The 26,444-nt window shown below is 38.4% G+C and overlaps 1 protein-coding gene across 2 annotated transcripts in view; it reads right to left on the bottom strand.

The window, feature by feature from the left end:
* LOC109412774 (tachykinin-like peptides receptor 99D) overlaps nucleotides 1-26,444 on the bottom strand; it is a 670,157-nt gene that overhangs the window by 494,777 nt on the left and 148,936 nt on the right. For both annotated transcript variants that reach the window (XM_029865175.2, XM_029865174.2), the window contains exon 3: nucleotides 15,661-15,698. The gene's annotated coding sequence lies outside the window, so the exon portion shown is untranslated. The remainder of the gene's footprint in view (nucleotides 1-15,660; nucleotides 15,699-26,444) is intronic.

The following is a 26,444-nucleotide window of genomic DNA, read 5'->3' on the forward strand; positions in this document are numbered from 1 at the left end:
GTAAGGATCGATTTTTGTACGCTTCAATAACATTCCCACACATGAAACAAGCTCACCCAAACAGTAGTTACCTATAATCATAAATCACATCATACCGTAATAATGCTAACAATGCCGGCAGCGACACACATCATCCCCGCAACACCAACAGCTCCGGGACCACAAGGCCGAAGCAAGGGCGGTGTACGGCGACGAGACGTAGGATTCTTGTCCGAAAGCAACGTTTTACTGTCATCGGCCGATCTGCATTGCATTGGGTCATAAATCGTCGCTTGTCGGTGAAACTGGAACTCATCAAACTCATCAGAAGGTACCATACTACTGGGCCCGAGGAGGGTAACCTGTTGATAGGTGATAAATGAATAATACCAAATGGTGCAAAAGGCCACTACCATCAACAACGCATCGTCAGCAAATTGTTGCTTCAATGCGATTGCCTCAATATTGCAAATTCGGATCACGGCCATGTAACGATTTTTGTGTCATTTGTGCTGAGCTTTGGCCGGCGTACCACAATGTTGGGGAAACCTTACTGACGCGGTAACGTCACGCAGTTGGTCACGTCGTCAGTGGCATTTCCATGACCGAAGACATGTGGGGGCTTGCTGCACGTGTGGATAATTTGGGAAATTCCATTGACGCGGCGCGCTGACGTAGTTGCGTGGTTGTGAGGTTTCCTGGAGCGGATTGAGCCGTCATGCACTGAACGAAAAATTCACTTAAATTCTACTGGAAATCTTAAGTAGATTTTTTCCATCTCACTTAACATTTGAAACTTAAATGATTTGTTAGTGAAAATATTCTACTGAAAAAATCCAATAAAATTTAAGTGAAATTTTTCACTGCCAAATCATATGAATTAAAAATATTTTTTTAGTATAATTTTACTAGCTTTTACTATTATTTTTATTTTATATAAAGGTAATTCAAAAATTTGGTTCGTCTCCGTGCCATCGGAGACCACCAAAATGGTTACCTTGATAACAATAAAACAACTGAATTTACAGAATATATTGCCATCATCACATCCATGCATGGTTCGTTAGTGATGGGTGACAACTATACGCGTCTATTTTGCATACTTTCGACTGCAGTAAAATTCACTTGAAAACCATATACAATTTACAATACGATACAGTGCGAAATTTCCAATAACTTTTCTTTGGAATTTCACTATGCTTTCAAGCGGGTTTCACTTAGCTCATGTGAACTCACTGAAAAATTGATTTTGAAACGGTTACTTGACTTTTTCCAGTGAAATCAAAATGAAATTTCCTCTCAGTGTGGTTGTTTTGTGAGAATACTGAAAAAAGACAACTTGCATCGTTTTCAGTCAGAGCCACAAACTGAACATTACCAACACTAACAATACACAGTAGACAATGTACAACACAGATAGCACCCAATGGCTTAGAGGAAACTTTTTTTTTTCTTTTTTTTTAAGTCACGGACAACGTCTTCAGCTTTCGGCTGTACAAGACTGTTTTAAACTTAACACTAGACAACGGACAACGGAGCATGCACCAGTGGAAACGGGGAAGAAACTATTCTCACGAAAAGTTTCAACGCCCGCAGCGGGAATCGAACCCTCACCCCATAGCATGATGCGATTATAAGCTTGGTGACCCTAACCGCACGGCTACGAGGCTCCACGAGGCTATTACGTTTGACGAAAATTCATTCCTGCCCGGAGAAGGAATCTATCCACACTTCAAGGCTAAACTTCTGAAGTATTACATGTAGTAACAGAGGGAATGGATTCCTGGAGGAGTTATCTTGGAAAAAAAATATCATACAAATCTCTGTAGAAATTTCAGAAATAAATTCCTGGAGGAATTCTAGAAAGATTCCATTACAATTTTCCTTTTCAAGGAATCCCTGAAGGACCTGGAAGAACTCCTGGAGACTCCTTTGAGGAATTTCTGGAAAAATTCCTTGAGAAAATAAGAAGTTAGTAGAAGGTTTTTTTTTAATAACTGGAGAGATCTCAGCAGCAGTTTCTGAAACAATCAGTTTGACAATTTCTCAAAATTTGTTTAAGTTCCTAAACTAATGCTGTAGATATTCAAGAGTTTCTCCAGAGGATTCTTGAAGATCTGTGGAAACAACTTATCTTTTGAACCGCGGATGGAGTTTATGGATCAATGCCTGGAAGGTCCTTAAAAGAAAACCCAGGGGAAATTTCTAAAATAATCTCCTAAGCATTTTCTAAAGGAATACCTGGAGAAATTTCAAGGAATAGTTTCCCAAGAGAATTTTAAAGGAAGAGAATTCTTTAAGTATGGCCTGAAACAATCATCGTAGAATTATATAGAGGCATACGTGGAGGAACCCCTGGAGAATTTCCTGCGAGAATTTCTGGAGGAATCTCTTGAAGATTTTTTGCAAGAATCTTTGGAGAAATCCCTATAGGAAACTCTGCAGAAGTTTCTGTGGAAGAAATCCTGTATCTCAAGTGCATAAATCTCAAGGGAATTCCTGTGAGAAGTTCTGAAGGCCTGCATAAATTACTACAGGAATCCCTGAAAAAAAAATCCTAGGAGCATGCCTGGAGCAGTTACTGTAAAAATCTGTAGAAGAATTGTTGGAAGAATCCTTGAAGGAATTCCTGAAGCATTCCCAAGAAAAATCTCTTAAGGAACTTGTGTAAGAGATTCTGAAGAAATTTCTAAAGGAATCCCTAGAAGGTTTTTCGAATCTCTACGTGAGCATTTAAAGCAGTGTTTCCCAAACTTTTAAAGGGTCCGCCCTCTTGAAGCTTGAGAAAAACATTTTCGCCCTCCTATGTGTGATTTCGTTTTTCTGTAATAAAAGGTTGAAACTGCTTATTATTGGATCTACATATTTTCAAACACTGTGTGATGAATATCACCTGAAAAGTTTTTTGAAATTCATTTTCGATTAAAATTCTATGAAGAAATCCGCCTTTTTATTTAAAACAAAACTAGTCAAGTAGAAAAAAAAATTTTGCTCGTTTTATTTTTTCGACGGAAACCAATCAACAATTTTTTAAATTTTCAGAATTTCTAAGATTATTCTCAAAATCTCTAGGGATTTTTGATTTTCGGCCACTGGGAGTGATTTCGCCCACTTTGGGAGTCACTGATCCAAAGGAACATCTTGAAATAAATATGAATCAATTTGTTGAAAATTTCTGAATAAATTGTGAAAGAATTCCACGGAAAAATCCTACAGGAATATCTACGGGAATCACGGAAATAATTCCTGAAGAAATGACTTCCTTGAAGAATATGCGGGAGAAAATCTGGAGCAGTCTTTGAACGGATCTCTGTATAAATAAATTTCAGAAAGAGTTCCTGCAACAACTCATAAAGAAATTCTTGAATAAATTTGAAAGAGGATCCTTGGAGGAATTTCTGAGAAAGTTCCTGGAGGAATTCCTAGAATATATGATGAAATACCTTGAAGTACTTAATAGCAATTCCTGCAACAATTTCAGAAAGATTTCCAGGTGGAATTTGTGAATGATACTACTGTTGATACTACTGGGGGAATAGCTGGAAGAATTTCTTGTAAAATTTGTAGGGGAATCTTTGGAGGAATCATAATCTTGAATAAATTAAGGGAGAAATTCCTGGTAAAATCTCTAGAGAAATCTAATGAGAAATCTTTGAAAAAGTTTTTCAAGATTGACTTCCTGGAGGAAGCTCTGCTAAAACCCCTGGAGGATCTCATGAAAAAAATACCCCTGAAGAAATTCCCAAAAGTAACTTTTGTGAAGGTTCGGAGGGAATCCTTACAGAAATCTCATATAAAGTTGCAGGAATTTCAGAGAAAAACCTGAAGGAATACTTTGAGAAATACCTGTTGAATGTTCTGTAAGAATCTCTGGAAAAATTTCTGATGTAACTCCTGGTGGAAATTCTGAAAGAATCCAAGATATTTTTTTTAAGAAATTCCTGCAGGAATACCTGCTTCAGAAAAAAAATGCTGGAGAAACTTCTGAAACATCCTCCTAGAGGTATTACTTAATTTTTTTTTGTAAAATTTGTTCAGGACTCTTTGGATGGAACTTTTGAAGAAATTCCTAGAGAAATCTCACTGGAGAAACTTTCTGCAAGTATCTCAAAGGGAATTCCTGATAGAGGATCATTTGGATTAACTCCTGGAGAAACCCTCAGAGAAGATTTTCCTGGCAAATTTCTAGAGGAATTCCTGACGAAATCCCAAAGAAATATTCCTGGGGAAATGCCTTAAAACTTCCATGGTAGAGTTCTTTAAGAATCCCAGGAATATTTTTTTTAATTCTCCAGGATTGCTTCCAAAAATTTCTAAAAAAAAATCTGGGAACTCCTCGACAGATTTCTCCAGGAGTCATTTCAGGTATTCCACCAGGGATTTCTTAAAAAAAATCATTAACGGATTCTTTCATAAATTCCATCCGGGTTTGCTTCAGAATTTCCCCCTATTTACAGAAAATTTACCAGAGGTTCTTCCATGTATTTATCCATGTATCCCTCATAAAACATTTCCAGACTTTTCTTAAGAAATCCCTATTTTTTTTGTTAATGAGGTTATCCCTAATGAATTTTACAAATTCCTGCGAGAATTTCACGAAAGTCTCTTCTAGGAGTTCCTCCAGGGTATCTTTTACAGAAATTTGTTCTGGGACTCCCGCAGCGATTCTTTAAGATAATATTTATAAACTTTTTTTTAAAGATTTCTTTAAACCTGCCATTTATCCTGGATTTTATCTAAGGTCCAAAGATTCTTCTACAATATTTACAAGAAATTCGTCTAATTATTTCTCCAGTAGCATCTTTCAGGTATCGCTTCTGAAATTCCATCTGTAATTTTTGCAAGAATTCTTCTTGAGGTTGATCCAGGTATTCATATATTCCAGAAATCCCGTCAGGGATCTTTCAGAAACTCCTTCAAGATTACCTACAGAAATTATTACTAAAATTTATGTATACAGAGTACCGTTCAGAAATTCCTCCAGGGAATTATTCGAATATTCTTCATGAAAGTCTTTTTGAAACTCTTTCAAATTCATTACACAACTAATTAAGAAAAGTTTCAAGAAAATGCTTCAAACGTTTATCTGATTGTCCCGTAGAGATTCCTTCAGATAATTTTCATTTTTTTGCACAAATTTTCTCGGAGACTTCTCTATGTAATACTTTAGGAATTTCTGAAAGAATTTTTTCAACAATTCTTCCAAAGATACTCACAGAAACTGCTCCCTGAACGCCTCCAGGAATTTCTTCTGGGAGTTAGGGATTCTTCCGTTAACACTAGCGGTAAATTCATCTAGGGATTCTTTCAGAGATTTCTCCTAGAATTTCTTCTGGCATTTCTTATGAGATTTTTTCAGAAAACCCCCCAGAGGCTCCTTCAGGTATTCCTCAACATAATTTCTCAGGAATTATTCCAGAAATTCTTTTCCTTAAAATTTCGCCAGGTATTCCCTAAGAAAAAAATCGAGAGATTCTTCTAGAAACTCCTCCAGGTATTGTTTCATGAATTCTACCTAGGATTCATTCAGAATTTTCTGCTGAGGTATTTTGAAAAATGTTTCCGGAGATCTTCTAGGATTTTTTCAGAGATTAACTTAGAAATTGCTTCAGAAAGTTCTTCTGCAATTCAATAAGTAATTTCTCAAATAAAAAAACAATAATTTAATAATTTAATAAGTTTCTTAAACAAATCTTCTCAATGTTTCTACAGCAACTTTTGCAGATTCTTGACAGATTCTTTCATAAAAAAAAATAAAAAATCTTTACGAATTCCTCAAAGAATTTAGTTTCTGAAAGTTCTGCAGGGATTCTATATTTTCGCCCTCCAAGGTGAGATTTTATTTTTTCTATTGTTGAAAGCTGAAACTTTGCTTAACTAATGCCTTTAAAAGCGCTACTGTGGCAAATCAAGCAATGCCATTCAGTGTATCTAAATCTGTGTCGCTCTCATTTTCATTAAATTGTTTTGTAAATGCGTTGATCTTCCGCATTTGAAAAAAATATTGTGAATTCAAATCGTACTTACAAAAATATTGAAATCGTGTTTGTGAACACATATGAACACTCGATATTCCCAACCAGATGTTTTATCACTGTTCTTAAAAGGACTTTTTCAACAATTGAGAGTAAATGTTTGGTCACAAGTAGCCAAACTGGTGGAGAATTTGAAAACAATTAGGGCCTGTCCATAAACTACGTAGATTCTTTGGGGGGGACGGGGGGTCTGGCCAAAGTCTACGCTCCATACAAATTTCGAAAATTTTGTATGAACAAAAGTCTACGAGGGGTGGGGGGGTCTGATTTGGCCAAAAAAAGTCTACGTAGTTTATGGACAGCGCCTTACAAACATATGTTATGTGAAAAAAGTGCAACTCAGAAAAATATCGGTTTGTTTCCATGGGCTGAAAGTCTCGATAATAAGGAAAAATAATAGTAATAATAAATATCGATGTATTTTCAAATGTAGATACGTTTTTCTAAATCCACATCTAGATTCAAATCAACGAGCTTCGTATAAATTTGAATGCTTTCTGTGTTTTAAATAAATTATCAAATAAGTAAATATGCAGCATTCATGACTAGATTTGAATGGCATATTTGAATGTAATTTTACGCAGAATTTTTGGTATGTTTTCAAATTAACTTCAGTAAAGTTTGGAATTTCTCTGAGAAGCTTCTCTGAAATACTTTCAAACACAGTTGTTTGTAAACACTGTGATACGAAAAGTGTTCAGAAATTCGACTGATAGGGTCTGGGACCAGGGCCGGGTTTAAGGGGGGGCCATGGCCCCGGGCCCCCACATTTTAGGGGCCCCCACAAAATCTAACTTCAAATCGAAAAAAAGTAGTGCTAGAAACATTCTGCTCTAATTTTTATCACAAGTACTTCTACTATCAGGATGTGTGTGAAATATTGTGCTTCAAATTAGAAAGAAGCAGATATCTGCCTTTTTATAAAATTTTAAACTTCTTGTGAAAGTTGTTAATCTTAAACTCTATGGAATAGAGAGTCGAAAAGTTTCTGCTGAAAATTCGTGTTTATTTCTGTCGAAAATTATTGGTATTATTTCTAAACATTTCCTATATACCTAGTTCTTTGAAGATTTGCAAGTGTTTCTATCAGAATAAAGAAAAGTTTTTTGAGTTGTAGAGTTTGATTCCACTAACCAAACTTATAAATTATTCAAATCGAATCCCAGAATTGTTGAAACATTTCTTTGAAGAAATTAGCAAGAATTTTGAGTGGATTTTCTTTGCAAAGATCTAATCCGATTTTCTTTAATATGATTTAATTCATGACGAATTTTTCTTCCTGGCTTGAATGTGTAATTTAAGGCGAACTCTTTACAAATCCATAGGTTCCTTATAAAAATTTGCAGTAGATATTTGTGGAGAAATTCTTGAAAGATCCTGAAATATTTAAAGTTTTGAAAACAATTTTTGTTTAAATTAACTAAAAATTCGTCCGTCAAAGATTATTGCGAAATTTTGCATATAATTCTATTCAAAATAAAACAGAAATTCCATCAGGAACTCATTATGGATGTCCGATGAAATTTCTTCAGCAGCTTTTAGTAGAATTTCCGCTAAAAATACCACTATGGATTTTTTGCCTCTTGAAGTTTAACAAAGAGTTCTTAACAATTATTTTGCGCGTACACCAGAAACACCTCTCGAAGTCGCGTTAGAAATGTTTATGCTCAAGTTCCACAAAAAAAAGAAACGTGGTAATCGGTTAGCAACTCTATAGATTTCATCAATGATTCCGCAAGAAATTTTATTTGGAGCTTTTGCAATAACGGCCCCAAAGATAGCGCTATAAATTTTATTTGAAAATAGCTTCTTAAAAATCTATTTTCAAATTTCTTAAAGGACTTCTCATGAATTTCGACTTGATCAATGGAATCTAATACTATGAACACTCTCGGATAAAGCGTTGTTTACTTGATAAAATTTCTTTTACAATCGACTTCAGACTAGATTATCATATCTCGATATCTGTTATACTTAGATTGCCTTTTTTTCTAGTTACGCTAATATAGCTAGATTAATTTCTCCAATAAACTACCCTAATTTATGTAACAATTTTTCTTATTTTCTGGATTTTTCTACAATGAAAAAAAAAATATCCTCTAAAAAGAGGGCCCCCACAACACTGTGGCCCCGGGCCCCCACATTTGTAAATCCGGCCCTGTCTGGGACCATTTGGGCAGGAACACCTATTTGGACACCGATTGACTTGATTTTTGAGACACGATGAGATACGCACAGTATCTAGCCATGTGCAAAAATTCAAGTCAATCGGTTTGAAATTTACTGAGTTATAGCAGCAAGTGTCCAAAATAGGTGCTCCTGCCCAAATGATCTCTCACCCTATTTATATTTTTGCTTGGAAATTCCATGAATAAGTTCGCCTACGAGTTGAAACGCAATTTTTCTCATCAATTCTCGAAAAAAAAAAACTATGTTCTTTTCATGATTTTGACAAAAACTAATCACGATTCATGGATGTTCATTATAGGAATTTCCAAACATATTTTTATTTAGATTTCCAGAACCACACAAACCCTTCAAAAATAGAAGAATTCGAATGACCCCCGACTGTAGAGGCGCTAGGCGAGATGAGGAGAAAATCGTTTGTTTACATCAAAAAATCAATTTTTCGTCTTCAAAATTAACTTGCAACTATTAACTAGCCTTGATAGTTGCTATTTCCAATTTCAATGGCTTCCATTATCATCATTCTTGATGCCCACGCCGACAGACACCAAATTGGCCAGCTAACAAAAAATCCGGAAGATCGCCCGCTTGAGGCATAGCAAGAGCTCCTCAAATTACTCACATAAATTGTTCGTAAGCATTTACCGGATAAAAGCGCATCTGATAGAGAATTAAATTTTCTTTCCAAAAAGTGCTCGTTTGTTTCTCTTCGATACGGAATTCGATATGAAAAAGTGAAAAAGTGCACTTTGCCTATGCTGCGCCATGGCAATTTTTTTCGGAGTCACTCTTTTCATAGGGTTCTCATTTCTGCCACCAGAGAAAAAAGTGATCGTTAGCTTCCGCCAAATTCGCCTATGGCTGAAGGACATTAGGCCATATGGTCATCAGGACGAATTGTAATTCAGCAGCAGTTATGAAACTGGAAACAGATCTGTTTTAACGTTTTCAGCAGATTAGCATTAGCATTAGCATTAAGCGAGTCGCACAAATTCGTAGGTGGTACAGTCCTAGACCGCTGTTATGAGGGTTGCCTCCTTCCCGTCCGAACCAAAGCACAAAGATTTGGGACTAATCTCTGACTCTTAGACAAGACTGACGCAATCCTCCAATGGTCGAGCACTGTCCTGGCCACGTCCTTGCGACTGCTGAGGAATGGGAAAGGATGGTTAGTTTTGGACACCTATGAAAAATGTAGACAACTCTACGATCTCTCAGGCCTAGGTGTCACGGGAATTTGGGTGTTGTTAGTGGAAGGGCAAACTCCAGAGGATACGCTTGGTCAACGTTCAGGCGCACCATTGTCAGTCTTCTTCGAATCCGTTGTCTGCCCGATTCATCCTGGATTCCTCGTCGTCTTGATGGCATTTGGTTGAATTACCAGATTCTTCGGTTGATAATCTGAAATATAAAATAATATTAACATCGTACGTCAAATTAGCTACATATTAGTGATACGCTCGCCACAGTTGCATATTTTTACAAAATTATTTATATCATACGATTAATTTACCTCAAACCTGCTGAAATAAAATGTTGATTAGCAGTACATTGAAACAAAATTAACTACAAAATACAAAAAAAGCACCAAACTTTGATCTTGGAATATATTTATTAATACGGTAAATATCAAGATCAAAATTTGATTTGGTAGATCTTACACCGCAACGCACCATTCTAAGGTGATCTACCCACGTTACGGGTGGTGTTTTAACGTTTTCAGCAGATGGTGACAAAAACTATTTCAACAATGAAACTTTAAATGTGGGCTTCGTGGCCGTGCAGTTTGAGGCGCCAGACGTCTAGGCGTATCGCAAGCATCGGAGCGTGGAATCGATTCCCGAGTGGGTGAAATCTTTTCGTCAAACCAAAAATTCATCACTGGGACACTGGGTGTTTGATGTGTTGTCCGTTGTCTAGTGTAAGTAATGTGTTCAATCTGTGCAGCCCATGGCTGAAGACGGTGTGACGTGTCCTTAGAAAGAAAATACTATGTTCAGAAAATGGAAAAAAATATTTCGATGACACAGTGTTCCGACAGGGAATACTTCAGAAATTCTTCCAATGTTCTCTCAGAAACTCCTATGAAATTATTGCTGGAGTTCTCACAGAGATTATTGTAGGTTTTCTTGCAGAGGCTCTTGCAGGAATTCCCCAAGAATTTTCTACTGAAAATCCTCCTAGGATGCCATCAAGAATTTCTTTAGGGATTCCACTACAGATCCCTGCAAGCTTTCCGTCGGGAGTTCTTACATTTTTTTTCTACAAAAAATCTCGATTTTTGCAGCGAATTCTCTAAAAAATCATGAAGAATTTACGGTAGGAATTCTTTCTACACTCTTAGTTGAGCTCGGCTAATTTTCATCCTTTTGCCGAGATCCGCAAAGCCGAGTTCTCGGCAACCTAAATTTAACTGAATTATCGGTAAACAATCAATTTTATTCATAGCAGCACCGCTGGCATCAAACATCAAATATCAAGTATTTATCCGAGATTCAGCAAATGAACTTTCACCGAGATTTGCACAACCGATCTCGGCATTCTGTTTAAAGTGTGTAGAGATATCTTCAAGATTTTTTTCACAAATACAAGGGAACTCCTTCAGAGATTTTTGTTGTAGTTTCTCCAAGAAATCTTGCAATTAGTTTGCCGGCAATTTTTCTAGAAGTTCTCTAATGGACTCCTCTAGGGATTCTGTCATAAATTCTTTCAGAAATTCTTTCTCAGATTCTTGCACGAATTCCTCTATAAGTTTTCCAGATGTTTTTTAATGTAATTCGAAACCATAGCAAATTATTCCCGGAATTATTCCTTGGTATTTTATTTAGGATTTTTTTCAAGAAATTCCTCCATGGGTTTCTCAAGAAAATCCTCTAGGAATTTATGCAGGGAATTCATCATACATTTTTCATGAGCATGAGCATGAGATGACCGTACAATTCGTAGTTGCTACTCCGTTACTGACCAGAACAGTCAACATTGCACAGGGAACCAAATGGATGGGGCCTGGGTGTAGCTTTCCATCCTCAATGTGCAATTTTGAAGGTTCAAAACTTTATGTTGTCAGTACCGGCGCCGGCCACGTCCTTACGGTCATCGGGGAAGGGAAGGAATGTTGGTGTGACATCCGTTGCTACTAGAGACCGTGTGCACCTCCGCGTGGGGACAGGTTGTCACAGGAAGGTCGTTTGGTAGTGGGAAGGGAAGGGATAGAAAGTTACATAGATCTGGATTCACATTGGTAAGTGATGTGAGCTATGCAACCCTTGATATGATTTAGTCTTCCGCCAGCCGGCTGTCGGAAGAATACAATAATTTTATTGTATGTTTGTGTATTAAATTTAATTATATACCGGGTATGAATAATTTTTAAACCACGCTTATGTCGGATCAACTCGTAATAACGCACGTTTTAAGCTTATCGTTTCTCAGTCGGAAGATAAACTGTATACAATTCCGTTTAGTGTTACTGCCAATGCTGAAAAACTGAAACCCGCGCCGTAGCTTCACGAGAAAACTGGATAACTAAACAACTAGTCGTTGCTTTTGAGTTTCATCTATTAGTATTATTATTTTTTTCGCGTTCCCGTGTTAATAAGATTGCGGATAATAACACCGTTGTACATATTTGTTATCCGCGAATGTTCGCAACGCGTAATATAAGTTGAAGGTGTGATGAACAGAAATACATTATCATAAATGTTCGAAAAAAAACGAAATTATGGAACTCGGCACGAATAAATCGACGCGGAAAACACGGTCTACTTGTCACTGTATCGTACGGTAATCTTAACCTTTCTAAAGAAAGAGATACTTCGCCGTTTTGATCGCTGATTGCCTGCTTGTAAATCTAAAATAGAAAAAAAGTACCGTCAAACGGGGTTACTTGCAACAGCGGTGTAACTTGCAACACGATGACATACACTAAATGTGAAGCATTTTCTAATAATAATGAAAACTAGTATGCCCTACTATTTCGGTTATAGAGATTATGTGTATTAAAGATCGATTTAGTATAAAAATTAGCTTTGTTTCTTTGTTTATGGTTTAGCTACACTGTTAAAACGGATTGCTCATTTTATGCCATAATAACAAGTACGAAAATCGTGCTTGACCTCTCCCTTATGGTAAGTGCGATAAGTCTGATGACCTTGCTTGCAGTTATTGTACCTAATAGTAAGCTTAGCTAAACGATAAAAGTTTGATAAACTTATCGACTAAGTAATGCAAAAAATCATTATTGTATTCGACAACCACTGTGGGGTAACTTGCAACAGTGGAATTTGACGAAACCTTCTATTATTTATCTTCATTTCACGATATATTTGACAGAAATAACCGAAATGGATCGTTTATTGATTACGTAACGCGGTTATTTTCAAATGATAATTCATTTTTTACATTTTTTTGCACCTGACCTTCAAATATTGTTAGGAAATACCACATTTTGAAGTTTCATTCATGTTTCATCATCTTAAAAGTTCAATTTTTGTTTATGAACGCTGTAAAGCAATCACCAACATCAATTCTGAATGGATGGAGTAAATTATTTCAGTATAATACCCAAATTAGCGAGTTTGACATTTACAAAGTAGAATAGGTGTGTTTCAATCATGTTAATTTAGCTGAAATTGCCAAACACCACTTCACACTGAAAACTACTTGAAGATGACTCACTCTACCTTTTCAAGAAATGACAATAATCATTGTTGACATTTTGTAATGAGTTCTAAGTCACGAGAATCATATATATATATTTTGTGTTTGAGGGACGTGAGACCTGTTGCTAAACGATATACTCTCGCTTGCAATAACTATCAATCCTTTCATGAAAAATTATATGTCAATTGGTTAGTGTACATCTTTTCATGGTATGTTTCATGCATAACATCAAAAATTTACAATACGACTATATACTAGAATGTTAGTGCTGTTTAATAATAGCTAACTTGGCTTCATGTCCTATGTAGCAAGTTACCCCACAGATGGGGAAACTTGCAACAAGCATGTTTTTCGCACCTCCTGATTAGGTGGCAACGTATTTTGGTAAACCAAGTGCTGCATAGTATTCTAGTCGGGGTAATTAGCGTACACGATGCTTCACAGGATGTTTCAAATGTTTAGATTTTCAATGATATTGCTTCAAAGTCGAAAAGTGTTGCAAGTTACCCCATTTGACGGTATTAAATTGTGATACGTTCTCCACTGTTATATTTTTGTAAATTGTTATTTATATATAATTTAAATTTACCTCCATCCCTCTGAAACAAACGGTATATTAGCAGTGAAAAATAGATAGAATAAAAAAATAAATAAATAGTGTAAAAAAGTACACCAAATCTTGATCCTGGAATGTTCCTGCATTCAAATAAACCAGGCTGGAAAATAGCAAGATCTAAACTTGAAATGGTAGATCTTACACCGTAACGCACCATTCCAAGGTGATCTACCCACGTTACGGGTGGCCAATTTTGTTGAAAAATGTCCGAATGTGCCATAAAAGCCTTCTCTTTGAAAAATCATAACTCAAGAACGAAGCATCGTAGAAACAAAGTTTTTTAATGAAAATAAAAGCAAATTGTCTCAGGAATTCAAAAAAATATGAAATGGAAAAAGTTTTCCACAAAATTTTCCACCGTTGAGAAAATTCATAAAGAAAAGCCGGAAAAACTATGTCCGAACTCGTAAAAAATTTAAAAAAAATATTTTTGAGAAGGTTAATTCATAAGCTTTGATCATTGAAATGTTTTGGAATGCACTTTATTTTCGTTCCTGAGTTATGGCAATTTTTGTGAAAAATGACCATATAATATAGGCTTACATGGTCATTTTCACATAATTGACCATAACTCAGTAACGAGAAAAAAGTACATTCCAAATATTTCAGCGAAAAAAGCGTATAAAATTACATTCCCAAAAATATTTTTTTGAAAATTTTCCACGAGTTCGGACATAGTTTTTCCGGCTTTTCTTTATGATTTTCTCAACGGTGGAAAATTTTGTGGAAAACTTTATCCACTTCATATTTTTCTTGGATTTCTGAGTAAATTTGCTTTCATTTTTATTAAAAAACTTTGTTTCTGCGATGCTTCGTTCTTGAGTTATGATTTTTCAAAGAAAAGGCTTTTTTGCAATTATGTGGCATAAGATCGAACTTTTCAATCACAGAAATTGTGCCGAAATGGCCTACTTTTCTTCACTAGTATAAGTGCGCCGAAAAGTAGTACTTTTCAGCACCTTTAAGGGTGCCGAAAAGTAGTACATTTCGGCACTTTTGCAGGTTACACTTTTCACATGTTTTTCCAAAACACTAATGGCCTTCCGTAGTTTATTATCGATTCGATGGCTGCTTCTATGTCTGTTTGGCAGATCGAATCTGGTTACAAGTGATTCCAATTCTGATTTGGTCAGCCAAACAGACGTAGAATGACAACCAGCAGTAGCGAACAACGCTTGTTTTTGACGCAACTCCGAGTACTTGTGATGCTTATGAACACAGCCTACCTGATTGAAAAAGGGTTTGTGCGCATGGATGCTTGCACGTGGTTTCTCTCTTGAGGCATGTGTGGTAGTCAGAAATGATCGTACTCAAGGGTATTTTTTATAATTGCAAAAAATGTTGTATGCAACTCGTTGCAAAACTCGATTTTTTCAGCACTCGTCATATTTATCCAACTCGGCAAGCCTCGTTGGATAAATGTACGACTCGTGCTGAAAAAATCATCATTTTGCAACTTGTTGCATAAATAACTATTATGGCACATTGCCCATAACTCAAAAACGAAAAAAATAGTGCATTCCAAAAATTTCAGCGATTAAAGCTTATGAAATAACCTTCTCAAAAATTTTTTTTCGAAAATCTTCCACGAGTTCGGGCATAGTTTTTCCGGCTTTTCTTTACGAATTTTTTCAACTGTGGAAAATTTTGTGGAAAACTTTCCAGTTCATATTTTTTGAGAAAATTTGCTTTCATTTTCTAAAAAAAATGTTTCTACGATGCTTCGTTCTTGAGTTATGATTTTTCAAAGTTAGTAGTGTCAGGGGAAAACAAAAAATTTCCACCTGAGTTTTCCAGAAAAATAGGCGACCCTGAATTTTCCTCAATTTTTTTTTTGTTCATATATCCATGAGCCCTGCCTGTGGAAAAAGTTTCATGAAAATCTGAGACCCTTCGGCCCAAACCCGTACGGTAATAAAAAAAGCCCATATGTTTAAAAGGTTAAATTGTCCGATATCATACAGATTTTTATTTACCCAGATATTTACTATTTTATAAGAAGAAGCAGTGCTTATGTGGTTTAAACTGTTGAAGGTCATATACGAAAATGATGACGTACATCTTTTTTTTTAACATTATCCGGCATTCTATACAGTTGCCTCTGCAGTAGTAAAGCTATTATTTCGTATACCATAGGTGTTATTCAGCATTCGGATGCTCTCATATTGCAATAATACTAACCTCCAAAACTATCAGTTTGCTGAGATCATGACATCAGCCTGAAACAAAAGATTCTTTATTAGTATTATATAAGTGAGTCACAAAAAATATATTATTATCATTATTATTCTTGCAAGTATTGACAAATATGTTATCATGATCACAGAAATAACCAAAGGTAGATATATGCGGGTTTTCCCAACGAAATTTGAAGTTAAGCAGTCTTAACTAACATAGGAATACGAAACTCAAAAGGTATAAAAAAATGCAAAAATCTCTGACAACATCCAGTCTAGCCAAAATCCGCTCAAAAAATGAACATCAAACAACCGCGCGCCAATCGTTAAACATAAACAGTGGATTTTTTTTCTCTGCTCGGCCGTCTAACCGACGACCATTCAATCTGGTACAATCCGTTGTTGACTTTGTGCGGTAGGTGATGGACATGCATCCACACGATTTCACAAACGCGGCCGAGAACGTGGCTGAGTGATTTGGCCTTTTATTTTCCTGTCGACGATTGTTTGGAAATTTCATCGAGGGAAAGTGGTGTGAAATACACAACGAAATAAAACCTTTATAAACTTGCAGTTCACCCAAATAGATTCAACCTCTTCCATACTAGTCAATGGCGGAAAGAGAGAAAACAATCTAGGGTATTGGTTCCCTTCTTAAGCATGTGGCTCCCATTTCCATCCTACGAAAAACAAAGGATTGAAGCGCTGTTTGTTTTGTTTCTTATTTTTGTATTTTTTGTTAGAAGTGAGCACCCATGAAAACAAAAAGAACGGAATCAATCGGTGCCGTAATCGCTTGTTTTCGAATAGGATGAATATGGGAGCGTGAGATTAATGATGGAACACATACCCTACTCTGATAACAAAGAGCAAATTAGGAATATTTATAATTTGAACACTTTGTTTAACTATAGAGAGACCCAAAAAATATTGTTTTGCAGCAAAATAATTTGAAAATAATTTGTTCTTTATGACGTAACGTCCCTACATCACAGAATCAAAATCCAATCGTTTAAAAAAATCCAATGCGACATGTTTCATCTTCAAAAAATATGATAAAGATAATATACCAAACGTGCAGCCTTGCAGTGCAATTTGCCAAGAAATAACTTCGAGTTGGGAAGTAGTGTATCACTGTTGAGGAATCCCAATTAGTAATGATTTTGAGTTCATAATAATTGATTATTCAAGAGTTGAGAAGTACATGACAAAATGAGCTTATGTTTTGTCACAGACAAACAAATTCGAGATAATGTCGTGACTTGTTTAAGTTGAGATAAAGGATAAAGCTAAAGTCAAATATTTTCCCTATGAGGCATATTTCACACCAATTATTTCAGAAAATCAATCCAACTCATGCGTCTATCGATGTTGAATGACCATTCGATCAGAATGCAATGACGACTTGAGGAACAGTATTTCATATTGAATCAATAGTTCCAAATGCAACATGGATTAGCTGTATGAACATCGAATGTACTCAACTCGAATACAGTTGTCGATAGAGTAAATCAAATGTTTAGATTTTTGAAAATGAAATCGAGCCAATATGCTTGTCCGACATGTTCCTATACCACACCGTAGTAAAAAAAGGCAGTCTTTGAAAAATGCATCATCCGTCATTCGCGTTACGCGGGAACAAGTCAACATCGCCAGTGAGTTTATCGTGAGCGTTGTGCGTTTGAAGCGAAAATTTAACCCAAACACCCATGGTCATATAGAGTGTGGGTATGTACCTTCTACACATGGCTGGCACGGCATCCACGGCATGGTCCAGCCACCACTATTTGCTGCCGCACACTTGTTGTCGCCCGGGGACGTCATGTTCGATGATGCAATAGAAGTTCACTTGGGGCAGTACTGTAAAACGAGGTGATATGCGAGCACGAACATGATAGACCGCCCGCAGTTTTTTTTTTATGCTTAACGACTTAACCTAATTGGGCTGCGAAACGGTGAGTCGATAAGGAGAGCGTCCAACATAGTTCTGGTCCTCTCAAGTTCCTACCTCATGCTTTCACGGGTCAAGCGATGACAAAGACCGCCAGCTAAGAGTGTTCTTAGCTGGTAGTGCAGTCTGGGCACTGTTGTCCTTCTGACTTCAGCTAGATTGAGGAGGTACGATCCGAGTGTCTGTTCACCAAGGAGGTGCGGCTTAAACATCGTCTGTTCTGGCATCCAGCGGCTGAGTAAGAAACGCTGCACCACGCCCAGCTAGATCCAAGGTGGTAGCCCAATCAGCGTGGTCGTCCTAGTGTTGGTTGGGACGTTAAACAGAACTGGCACGATGGCCCTCCGGCGAGACAGGAGTGTTGGCGTAGGCCCAATAAGCCACCCGTAAAAATCCCCATTGCGAATAACATAGGAGAAAATACGACTCGATACAATCGGCAAAAACCCACGCGATGAAATAAGGACTACGATTTGAAACTTGGAACATGGAATTGCAAGTCACTAGGTTTCGCAGGATGTGACAGGATAATCTACGACGAACTACATCCCCGCAACTTCGACATCGTGGCGTTGCAGCAACTTTGATGGACTGGACAGAAAGTGTGGAAAAGCGGGCATCGAGCGGCTACCTTCTACCAAAGCTGTGGCACCACCAATGAACTGGGAGCAGGATTTCCCGAGCAGAAGCGCATACCTTACAAATAACATGCGAAGACCAACATGTGCTCTAATACCTAAAATTGTTATTGCTGCGTTATTCTACGAAATTTTATGAGAGCATCACAATAACTGTTGGAGGTATTTGAGCAGAGTCTGGTATTGACGTGGTATTTGTTGGTTTAGCAGTGAAAATAACCGAATAACAAGATTTGCTATTACATCATGAAGTCATCGAACAAATGAAAAATTTAATAACAAGAAATGTTATTAGTTTGTTATTCAATAACTTTGGGATAACAAATACAGCACTTGAAATTTAAGGTCTGCATTCATTATTGAAATAATAAAACTTGTTATTTTCTAGGTGTTATTTATACTAAATTTTGGTATTCGTTTTTGTTATTTTGCCTCTTATTACTACCTAAGGAAGGGCATATCATGGCATGGTAGTATTTAAGATAAATACCTTGATATGTTATTCACTTGTTATTTTCTTCTGCTCGGGTTATAGTGTTGGGCAAGATGCGACAACGTGTTATCGGGTGGCAGCCGATCAACGCAAGGATGTGCAGTGCATGTTGAGAGTTAAGGGCCGTTTCTTCAACTAGCATCATCAACGTCCACTGCCCACACGAAGGGAGACCTGATGACGAGAAAGAAGCGTTCTACGCGCAGTTAGAGCAAACATACGATGGTTGCTCGCCGCGTGACGTGAAAATCGTTGTCGGCGACATGAACGCGCAGGTAGGAAAGGAGGAAATGTACAGACCGGTTATCAGGCGAAACAGCCTGCACGCCGTATCGAATGATAACGGCCAGCGATGCGTAAACTTTGCAGCCTCCCGTGGTATGGTAGTCCGAAGCACCTTCTTCCCCCGCAAAGATATCCACAAAGCCACCTGAAGATCACCCAACCATCAAACAGGAAACCAAATCGACCACGTTCTAATCGACGGTAAATTCTTCTCGGATATAACCAATGTCGGCACATACTGCAGTGCGAATATGGATTCGGATCACTTCTGGTGGAGCCTCGTAGCCGTGCGGTTAGGATCACCAAGCTTTTAATCGCACCATGCTATGGGGTGAGGGTTCGATTCCCGCTTCGGGCGTTGAAACTTTTCGTGAGAATAGTTTCTTTCCCGTTTCCACTGGTGCATGCTCCGTTGTCCGTTGTCTAGTGTTAAGTTTAAAACAGTCTTGTGCAGCCGAAAGCTGAAGACGTTGTCCGTGTCTTATTTTTCTTAGTCGCTGTATGCATGCGCTCAAAACTTTCGACAGTTATCACCACGCGTCGAAGTCGAACGCCGCGACTCAACATTGAGCAACTTCGTAACGTAGAACTGACTCAATACTACGCGCAGCAGTTAGCAGTGGCCCTACCAACGGAGGAGCAGCTTGGCGCAGCTACACTTGAAGATGGCTGGAGGGACATCCGATCCGCCATAGGTAGTACCTCGGCTACAGCACCAGACTTCGCGACTCCGAATCACAGAAACGACTGCACCCTAAAACGAAAGTACACAGCGAATGAGTAACTTGCGAAAAGACAAAGGATTTTTCACTCATATTTGCGTGCGACTGGATCAGCACAAAAAATGTGCTGATCCGGGTTTACACAAATCTGCGTGAATTTTCACACAAGTTTGCATGAAATCTTTTGTCTTTTCGATCGCTGCGTGAAAGTTACTCCTTGCTCTGTGTACATCGATCTTTCCGTGTGGCACGGCGAATGTGAACAGTTGAAAAACGAGAAGAATGCAGCATGGGCGAGAATGCTGCAACACCGTACGAGAGCGGTTGAGGCACGTTCCAGACAGGCGCGGAACAGGCAGAACTCAGTCTTCCAGATGAAGAAGCGCCAGCAGGAAGAACGAGATCGCGAAGCGATGGAAGAGCTGTACCGCGCTAAGGACACACGAAAGTTCTACGAGAAGCTGAACCGCTCGCGCAGAGGCTTTGTGCCACAAGCCGACATGTGCCGAGATAATCACGGGAATATTCTCACGAGCGAGCGTGAGGTGGTCGAGAGGTGGCGGCAGCATTACGATGAGCACCTCAATGGCGACGTTGCAAGTACCGAAGGTGGCGTGGTAACAGATCTAGGAGTATTAGCACAGGACGAAAAACTTGCGGCCCCTGACCTCCAAGAGATTAAAGGAGGAGGTTGGCCGGTTGAAAAACAACAAAGCCGCTGGATCAGATCAACTACCAAGCGAGCTTCTAAAATACGGTGGAGAAGCACTGGCGAGAGCGCTACACTGGGTCATTACCATGATTTAGGAGGAGAAAGTATCACCGGAGGAATGGATGGAAGGTGTTGTATCAGGGATCGTATCACGGGCTTATCTTTCGGGTGAGACTCACTTTAACACACGCGCGAATACTCAGCTAACAAAAAACTCCGATTTATTTAACTTATCAAAAGAAACTATATATTTTACACTGTGGTTCGGTAAACTTTTATTCCACGCTGTTGGTGACCGGTCTCGACAAGAGATATTGAAAAAGAGAGTGAGGTGAAGGAAACGATGACAATTATCTAAAAGAAACGCAAAATGTGTGGAACAATGGAAACCCGACTAGAAGATTCTAACAAAAATATAACATAATTATAACAAACCATGATATGTATAACTCATTGTGATATAATCATGTTTAACATCATTGGTGTTTAAAAATATTATAACTCAATTGAATCTTATTATGTTATAAATATTGTTCAATAACTCATTGTGAAATAATTTAGTACTGATTTTTTGACTTCAGAACATCATTTTACACAAGTGTATCAAAATATGATAGAAATTAGTTTTCTTGAAGCTAAAATTTATATCATATTGTGTTATAATTTTGTTCTGATTATAACTAAATAGGTTATTATTTTGATAAGACCAGTGTACTTTTTGTTACAGTTTTAGTTATTTTAACATCATCCTGCATCTAGTTTATAACAAAATAAGTTATAGAAAAATTGCATATCATCATAACACAATGTGCTATAAACTTGATATGTTTTTCTAGTCGGGAAGTGCAATTGCGTTTTAGCAAACTATAATCTTTGTTTTTTTGGAGATGGATTCTCCAACACGAATTCAAAACTTTGGTGTAACTAGAAACTAGAGGTGTACCTACTCTGAACTATTACAGAAGGTATCGTGTGTTCCATCTACAAAAAGGGCGACAAGTTGGATTGCGGGAACTACTGCACGATCACACTACTGAGCGCTGCCTATAAGATACATACTCTCAAATTTTATGCCGTCGTCTATCACCGATTGCAAGAGAATTCGTGGGGCAATATCAGGCTGGATTTATAGGTAAACGCGCTACAATGGACCAGATGTTCGCTATCCGCCAGGTGTTGCAGAAATGCCGCGAATACAACGTGCCCACACATCACTTGTTCATCGATTTCAAATCGGCGTATGATACAATCGATCGAGACCAGCTATGGCAGATTATGCACGAATACGGATTCCCGGATAAACTGATACGGTTGATCAAGGCAACGATGGACCGAGTGATGTGCGTAGTTCGAGTATCAGGGACACTCTCGAGTCCCTTCGAATCTCACAGAGAGTTACGGCAAGGTGATGGTCTTTCGTGCTTGCTGTTCAACATTGCTTTAGAGGGTGTAATTAGGAGAGCGGGGATAAACACAAGTAGAACGGTGTGGAGCGGACCTGGTGTGATGGTTAAAGCACGTGACTATCACGCCGAGGACCTGGGATCGAATCCCACTCCCAACAAACTCACAATAAAAATGTGAGTTCTTCCTTCGGAAGGGAAGTAAAGCGTGGGTCCCGAGATGAACTAGCCAAGGGCTAAAAATCTCGTTGATACAGAAAAAAAAGTAGAACGGTTTTCACGAAGTCCGTTCAGCTGCTTGGTTTCGCTGATGGTATTGACATTATTGCTCGTAAATTTGAGACGATGGCGGAAACGTACATCCGACTAAAGAGTGGAGCCAGACGAATCGGATGAGTCATTAATGTGTCGAAGACAAAGTACATGATGGCAAAGGGCTCCAGGGAGGAATCACCGCGCCCGCCACCCCAAATGTATATCGACGGTGATGAAATCGAGGTGGTTGAAGAATTCGTGTACTTGAGCTCACTGGTGACCGCCGACAACGACACCAGCAGAGAAATTCAGAGGCGCATTGTGGCAGGAAATAGTGCTTACTTTGGACTCCGCAGAACTCTACGATCGAATAAAGTTCGCCGTAACACGAAGTTAACCATCTAAAAAACGCTGATTAGACCGGCCGTCCTCTATGGACAGGAAACATGGACCCTACGTGCAGAGGACCAACGCGCCCTTGGAGTTTTCGAACGGAAGGTGTTGCGTACCATCTACGGTGGAGTGCAGATGAATGACGGGGCTTGGTGAAGGCGAATAAACCACGAGCTGCATCAGCTGCTGAGAGAACTAACCATCGTCCACACTGCGAAAATCGGGAGGCTACGGTGGGCGGGTCACGTCATCAGGATGTCGGATAGCAACCCGACCTAAAATGGTTCTCGAGAGTCATCCGACCGGTACAAGAAGACGTGGTGCGCAGCGAGCTAGGTGGATCGACCAAGTGGAGAACGATCCGCAGAGTGCGGAACTGGAGACAAACAGCCATGGACCGAGTGGAACGGAGACGGCTACTATGTACAGCAGAGGCCGTCCCTGCCTTAGCCTGATCGGTAATGTAAGTAAGTAATGCGGAGTTTCAGATGGGTTTGAGCGGAATTAAGGGTAGTTTCAGAAGTCGAAGTGGGGGGGATGATGGATGATTCAGATAAATTACCAGGCATTACAAAAAGTTGCAGAGAAGTTCACAGTGTTATCAAGAGGTTTCAGGAGCTTCCAGAATACCTTCAAGGAGGAAGGGGAAGGATTCAGAGAGGTTCCAGGCGTTCTCATGGGACTTCAGGGAGACCTTCAGGAGAGCTGTTTTAGTCGATTTCAGGAAGTTTCAGATAATTTTAGGGGGCTTCAGTGGGCTCCCTGGGAATTTGAAGTGCATCATGGTATTTGAGGATGGCGCCTGGGGAAGGAAGTTCGCAGAAGGTGTTTCAATGCATGCAATGCGTTTCAAGGAGTTCCAGGGGGTTTAAAGTTGTTGCAGTGAAGCTTCCGGGACATTAAGAGGGAGTCTTCACTTCAGAGCTTCAGAGGCATTTCCGGTAATTTAAGAGGACTGCGAGGACTTAAGGGGGAGATTCAGGTGGATTTCAGAGAGGTTTCAAGGCGTTTTCTTTAGGTTTCAGGAGATTTCAGCGAGGTTCAAGGGAATTTTATGAGCGTTTGAGAGAAACGTGCGAGTGTTTCAATTAAGTAAAAATGTATCGAGTAAACGGTAATCTATACAAAGATAAAATGATGACTTATAAAAGTTGGCTTGAAAAAAATGAAAGTTTTACGCAGCATACGCCAGACATATGTTTAGAAAATTTCATAATGCGATTCCAGCATGTATTTGACTATGTGAGTACAGTCAAATGTTTTTTACGCGGTTTTGATTTACACGTTTTTTGAATACTCACATAAATGGATTCTTTAGTTAACCGGAATTTTGCCTCATTGTTTGCTATTGAAAATTATTCGAATTGGTGCAGGCGTTCCGGAGTTATGGCCATTTAAGTGATCCGGATCAGCACCGGGGGAAGTGGCCAAATGTGAAACTGCACAAAACCCTATCAAATCATACAAAATTAGGTAATCTTGCTTATAGTTGACGAATTTTGTTTGCAGTCCAAATATGTAGACCATAACATTCAAGATGGCAGTCTAAAAGCCAAGATGGTGGACAAAAATTCATGATGGCGACTGTTTTGTGAAGTTTGAGCTCTAAAACTATCCTGTATGGGTATATGAGTGGGCAACGTTGTATGGGGAAAATCAAAATTTGATCGCATCAACCCGGAATAAAGCTTTTTCAAACTATATTAGCGCCTTAAACAACTGTGCAAAATTTGGAAATGATTGGTTGCGCCCCCGTATTCCGCATTGCGATTGAAATTTGCATGCAATTTAGTATGGGAAAACGTACTTTTTTGCATTTGCCTCATAAGTTGAATTGTTTTGTCTAAAACTATGTAACCGAAAACTTTTTCGAAGACCGCAAAGTGATCCGACGCTTGCGAAAAAGTTATACGCTTGGTAAGTTAGGCCAAAAATTGAGATTTTATTATTGATGTTATCCTTTACATGTTAAGGCGAAACTGGAAGCATTTCCTCGTTTTTTGGTTTTTGATTTTTTAATTAACCCGCAAACACCCGGGACGATCTACTTTTGGCAGAAATGCAATATCTTCTTTGTTTTAGAACATTTTACCCCGGATTTTTTTTTATAGTCAAGGGGAATAGTTGTGCTAAGAAATGCATGGTACCTCCCCCCTTTGCACCCTCCCCCCTTTTGCGGGGAGGCTAAAATACGTGGCTTTTTTTTGTATTTTTCATAAATTCTACATGTTTTTACTGAAATTTCATCGTTTTTCTAATCATCAATAGTTTTCACTGATCCTAGATATGCAATATATTACTACCCATCATAGTCTATTGAAGTTTTGATCCCAGAGCTATTCTAAAGCCTCCAAAGTACTCCGAAGCTTGTGACACAATTCTAACATTCTCAACCAAATTTTATACACGATGAATGATTACAGAACATTGTCTATGGTACTCAAAAAGCCTCAAAGCACCCCTAGAAAATTCATGGTACATGAATTGGGCGATCTATGTCATCCAAACTACTCTGGAATTCATTTTCTTAAGATCTAAAACATCTACCATCGTTTGTGTTCACTCTGTCCAAGAAATTTAGTCACGTTGATGTCCATTACACCTCACAATGCTATGAGCAACTTGATATTATGGTAGTTGGACATTCCGTGAAATACAAATGGCCTCCAATACACTTTGAAGTTTGGCTTACGATATCTACATACTGTCTCATGCTTTAGTTGTTGAAAATTTTCGTGGAATCTAGTCTATAGTGCTGATGGAACCTCAGTGCACATCTATAATGCTTTTGGTACATTCATGGGATATTCCAGGCTTTCCAAACTATTCTGGAATTAGGAACTTCAAGGTCTACAGGCTCTACTCTTGTTTTTCTTCACTCTATCGGCATAATCCTTTCACGATTGTGTCTGTTGCACCTCATTATATTACGAGTATCTGTATTTGTTGCTATTTGGGTGTCCACTGGCATACAAATGGACCCAATGTATTTTGAAGTATGGGTCGCAATACAGATAATCTTAGAATATTTCTATTGTAACGAATGCTTGCGGAATATAATCTACGCTACTCTTAGAACCTCGGAGTGCAATTCTGATAACTTAGGAATATTCACTTGGTGATCTAGATCATCCAAACTATTCTGAAATTAAGACTTTCAAGCTCTACAAGCTCTACTCTAGTAAATCTTTATTTTATCGATGTACTTCTTCCACGATTACCTCTGTTGTATCTCATAATTTGTTGAGTATTCATCCAGGAATTCATTCAGGTATTCTTCCAGGAATTTCTCCAGAGCTTTCTCAGAGGTTCTTCCAAGATTTCCTCCAGCAGCTAACCCAGAGATTTCTTCAGGATCCAAGCGATTCTTCCAGAAATTTTTCCACTGGTTCCTCCACAGTTTCCTCCAACAATTCTTCCAGAAATTACTCCGGAAATTTCTTCAGAATTCATCCAGAAATTCCTCCAAGACATCTGTCTAGAATTCTTCCAAGAATCCCTCCGGGAATTCCAAAAATTCCTACTGCACCTTCCCCAAGAATTTTACCAGAGAACCCTCTAAGGTATCTGCCAATAATCCCTTCAGGAATATCGCTAGAAATTCCTCCAGGAATTTGTCAAGAAATTCCTTTAAAAATTCATTCAAAAAATCCTCCAGAAATTCCTTCATGAATACCTCCTAGATTCTTCAGTCCAACATGAACTCTAATGAGAATTTCTCCAAGACCTGCTCCAATATTTATGTCAAAATTCCTCCAAGAATCCGTCCTGGAATTTGGCCAGGAGTTCTTTTATAAATTTCTCTAGGAAAACCTCCAGGGTTTTTAAAAAAATCCTTTCAGAAACTCCTCCAGAAATGCATACTGGAATATCCCCGGGAATTCCTCCAAGAATTCCTTCAGGTAATCCTCCAAGAATCTCTCTAGGAATTTCTCC

Source organism: Aedes albopictus, chromosome 3 (assembly GCF_035046485.1).
Source record: "Aedes albopictus strain Foshan chromosome 3, AalbF5, whole genome shotgun sequence".
Classification (NCBI taxonomy): domain Eukaryota; kingdom Metazoa; phylum Arthropoda; class Insecta; order Diptera; family Culicidae; genus Aedes; species Aedes albopictus.